The 5,206-nt window shown below is 36.9% G+C and overlaps 1 pseudogene; it reads left to right on the forward strand.

Moving 5' to 3' along the window:
- Nucleotides 1–3,587: 3,587 nt before the first annotated feature.
- On the forward strand, nucleotides 3,588–4,747 carry LOC122144232 (annotated as a pseudogene).
- The last annotated feature ends 459 nt before the right edge of the window (nucleotides 4,748–5,206 follow it).

The raw sequence follows: 5,206 nt of genomic DNA on the forward strand, positions 1-5,206 counted from the left end.
GTGTATCGTCTCCATTTTTTCATAATCATTGTGCACTTTCAAATGATTGAGTTGATTGTTAACTGATCTCTATAATGTGAAACCACCTGAAAAGTGAAACTTGATCCAAATCCTAAGTGTAATGAACCTATGTAAACCATCATAAAAATAATATCAGTCTTATAGCATTTCATATAAACTTGTCATAGCCAACAAGCACCTGTTATCTTTTATCATATAGCAATGATCTGATCACTCTACACAATAAAAAGGGTGACATTTAATAAGAAACAGCTGTGTTTTTTTTTTAAAATGACCACAACATCCCACTGTTTTTCTATATGCTATATAAAATAAATACTGCCTACATGATATGCAAGATCCTGAAACACTTGAGGTCACTAATATATAATTGAAATGCTCTGGAAAGGTTTCTAAAATATTCTGCGGGTATATAAAATAAAATTAGCTTAAGTACCAGTTTGTAGTCAGGGCAACACATTCTTTGTTGTTTTTATAATTCCTCATTTTAAATTTAGAGTAAAAGTAAATCCACAAACATGAAATAACAACCACAAATGGAAGGATACTGATTTTGTTTTTGACAAAAAAAAAAGCAATATTATTTTAGCTTCTGCAAAGTAGCCACTCTTGCAAACAGTAGGCATTCTCTCAACTAACTTTATGAGATGTCACCTTTAAAGAATATATGGAGTAATGGATTTGGCTAAAAGCATGCAACCAGGCAGATAACTTAAGGACAATTATATTGCTTTTGTTTGTGTTCCGTTTGCTTCTTTCACAACCATTGTGGCTCCAGATCAGCTCGCAGACTCAAGTTGCAGGAATAATCAGGCTCATAACAGACTCTCGCTGCATGCTTAACTGATCATTTAGCAATTATATTTTTGGAGTTTGTTTACTGTTTTGCATCCCAGTGGCTGCCCCTTCACAAGTGTCAAGAATTACCTACCTAAATATTAATCTCTAGATTTATATAGATTCAACCTTTAGAGGTGTATTCATGTTTAGAGTAGAAAAGTGTTAGTAGAAAATTTGAAATAATGTTTTTGAAAGAAACGCCTCATGCTCACCATTTATTTGATAAAAAACAGTAACTATTGTTGAAATATTACATTTATAGTACCAGCCAAATTACTCCTTCAGTAGCACAATCTTCAGTGTCACACGATCCTTCAGAAATCATAAAGATTTTTTTTTTATTATTAGTATCAATGTTTGAAAACTGTTTTTGCTGCTTAATTTTTTGTAAACAGCCATATGATTTTCACATTTTGTAACATAATTATCTTTACTGCCAGACTTTTGATCAATTTGTGTCCTTAATTAATAAAATATTAATTTCTTCTTCTTTTTTTATAACTTTCCTATCCAAAACTTCTGCAGTGTAGTCTATTGTGGTAGTGTATGTAAATAAAATTTAATACAGTACATGCATATTAAGAAAATTAACAGAATTCAAATTACAAAAGAGGTACACAGAAATAAAAATAAGAAAAATGTTTAGTATATATATAATGCAAAAAAAAAAAAGACTATAGATAAAATATTGCCTACAGAAATGAACAGTCTTAGTAATAATCACAGTAAAAGTAAGTCAGCTGTGTTTAAGCATAATGACTAAAGGCTGACTTGCCACTGCTAGCCCTGTTTTTTCAGATACAACCATCAAGTTGCAAATTAATTTCAAGAGATGTTCTGACATGCAGATCTGCTTGTGTTTATTTAGCCAACTTCATTTGAGTTACCGTACCCTGTCTGATTGTGTATTTTGTTCTCACGGACCCACAGGCACAGTAAAAATGCATAGGAAAATGATGTGTTCTTATTCAAATGAGTCAATGCAGTGGCTTTCAACAAAGGCAGCTCGGGAGCGAGGTTTGATGGTGTGTGTGTGTGTGTGTGTGTGTTGTTTTTTGTGGGGTACTTGAGGCTTGAGAGGGACAGAGAGTTTTATTTTATAATGGAGGGGAGGAGTCTTATCGTTGTTATAACACTGATAACTGCTCTCCAAAACATAATCACCTACTGAACACCGGCCTTCTGAGAATCGCACACTCACACAGACACTGAAGTGAGTTTATTGATGTTGCCACAGGAGGTGTACTGGATGAAATTAGAGGCTCTGAGTTGTAAATGTAGACACTGTTAAATATTCCCACTTCAGGATCACTTAACATCCCTTGATAACTGGTGGTGCAACTAGTGTTCAACACAACCTTAGATTTCTATATCATAACATATAATAATTTGAACTCAAATTATTTTTAAAAATATTATATTAAAACAAAATTTAAGTTTATGTTGGACCAGTATCTATCGGCTGATTAATCTACTTGCATATATAAAATTTGTTTATTAACCACCTGCATTTATTATTATTTTATATATTTAATTATAGAATTAATATATTAATTACTAATTTCTCTCATTTTAGTTTTTAAAATGCCCTCATAAACAAATATAAAAGTGAACAGTCATATGAAGAATATTTTTGGAATATTTTTCTCCAAACGGCTCAGTAGAATTAAAATAGGTGATCTGATAAATAAAGTGTTTTGATACCAGAATTTCATTTAGTATGTTTATCCACATTGCTTCGTTCTACTATTATTTTGGTTGAGTTTAAACATGCTGTAACAGCAATGAACTCAAAGCACTTTCCAAATTTTGGGACTCAAATTTAAACTCCACCCACAATCAACAACTGTCCAGAGGGTCTTAACCGTAAGTTTATCACTGATAGAGTGGAAAAGAGAGGGGAAGACAACGAGGAGGGTGGGAAGAAAGAGAGGGAAAGGGGAGCTAGAAGTTAATGCAACCGTGAACTTTTTTTGTAAAATATCTGTAAATCACTAATTTCTGGTGTTCCTGCCCTTGCCTATTGCACATCTAAGAATCTTGTTGTGGACAAATACATAAGACGACGCATTTATTTGCCTCTAGACATTAGAAAGTTATTTCGATAATAAATGCTAAAAGCACCAAACAAATGGCTGTGACTCAAGCCGTACTGCCTTCGTTTTCAAACTTCAGCAACGCCTCCGAAAACATGAAGGTATGTTTGTTTCAGATATTTTATCTCGCCAAACTTGGTTTATTGAACTGGTTTTATGGTAATTACAACTGTGACTGTGGCATTTTGATAGTGACTTTAATCTTATGATATCATCGTCCATTATAACAACGACTAGTTAATGAACAAACATGACTGTCATTTCACCAAGACAATCCCCTAAAAGACAAAAAAAAAAGAGGGTGTAGATGTTGTGGTTTAGAAACCAACATTATTTAATAACTAAACATATTCAATTGCAAAATTCAAAATGGTTAATCAAGGTATGTCAACATAAATTTTAAATATTTGATCATTCTTGGAAGGTTTGAAAAAAGGCTTCTTGGGATCGGGGCTCCAAGGATCTACACCAAAGCAACTGGCAGCTCTAAACCTTCTCAGTTTTCTGTCAAGGAAAACCATGTGGACAGGCGGGATGCGGGGGATATGGAGTTCCCTGCTGGTCTGACTGGGGCCGGCGCATCACCTGAACGGTCGCATCTCTCAAAAACTTACACTTCCCGGGCCGCTGATGCAGGACAGGTTCACAGTCCTGAATCTGTTACCAGGTCCCAGGAGTCAAGATCAAACAGAACACCGAGTGACATTACAAGTTTCTCTGGCTGAGCCTGCTTCCTCATGAAGCAACTCTAAGTTCCTCATTGCCTGACCTTTTAATGGAGGATATTTGGAGCAGCAGCCAACAAATTGGCAAAAATCGTTCTCACAAGCAGACAACCCCCCATCGTTCAGTAGTTTCACTGTTGCTAATGACATCAACAGAGGGAGAAAATGAGGAGAAACAGCAGGGGGAAGATCGAAGCCGTGGGATTTTGGACACTACCCTCAGCATGCACCTATGATACCCTTCCCTTCCCAGACGTCTCGGGATCGCCATGGATGGCACTGGTGTTTCCTCCACACCATCACTATAAACTTATCCCCCAAAAACTACTCGCAGCCCCGACTCTACCAACCGCAGTGGAACTACGTGCACAGGCAGCCGGACCAGCGCACTATCCTTCCACACAGAGCATAGTGCCCGACTCCACAGTGCCCCCTGCAGGTCTGGAGGGGAAGCGCATGCGGAGGGGGGTTTTGAAGAGGAAAGCTACGGTTAGAGAGTTTTGAATACCCCAGGCTGCCCTTAAGACTTAACACCAAGAGCTCTCATCTCAAAGAACACACTCCGAACACACACAGGTAATCTAAAACACACTTTTCACTTTGTTATGTCCATGTTTAGGGTCAGAACACATTACAAGGAATGGCATATTTTAAAGTGGCCAAAATCTGTAACAACACAAAATCCTTTTGAGGGGCAGAGTTTTCTGAAGTCGATTATTTCTACAATAGGACCATTACGTAAAAAAATACTGACAAAGTGGAAAACGTTGCGATCAGTAATTTTTAGACATCAGAAAGTCAAAGTGAAACATATACAGAATATGGATGAGGCTGAGACTATGTAGACTTGCCACCCCCCATGTTTTACGCTTCTTGTATTTCTTTTGTCCTCAGGTGAAAAGCCGTACCACTGCACGTGGGAAGGTTGTGGGTGGAAGTTCGCCCGTTCGGATGAGTTGACGAGACACTTTCCGAAATACATCACGGGACAGAAGGCCATATGATGCAATGCGTCTGACCCACAGAGCCTTCAGCCGTTCCGACCACCTGGCCGTTACACGATGAAGAGACATGCGTGAGGCCAAACACACACCAAAAAAAAAAAAAACACAAAAACCCGCAAGTAACGTCCACACATTGAAGGTTAGTCCGTTGAGGGCATTTGTAGAGTTTTAGAGAGGCCTGTGTTGCAGCAGGTGAGGTGCTAGACATTGTTTTATCCATTAAGCCACTATACAAAAAATATTAGACAACTGACAGTGTACATACTGTTACATGTAAAATGATAAAGGGGGAAAAGTTGTTGATTTTTTTTTGTTGCAAAATAAAATCAAAAATCATAAATAGGTTTCACACCAAAGATCAAGAGCTCCAAATTTAATATTTACATTCCAGTAAAAACATCACGACTTATTTCCAAATCTGGACCCTTTAACTAAACTGGATGGAATTTGAAAACGGGTAACAATTAATTGAAATCCACCCCATCAAAAAGGGTATTACTGGGTAAAAACTAAAAAAGAA

The sequence above is a fragment of the Cyprinus carpio genome, unplaced genomic scaffold (genome assembly GCF_018340385.1).
Source record: "Cyprinus carpio isolate SPL01 unplaced genomic scaffold, ASM1834038v1 S000006625, whole genome shotgun sequence".
NCBI classification, from domain to species: Eukaryota; Metazoa; Chordata; class Actinopteri; order Cypriniformes; family Cyprinidae; genus Cyprinus; species Cyprinus carpio.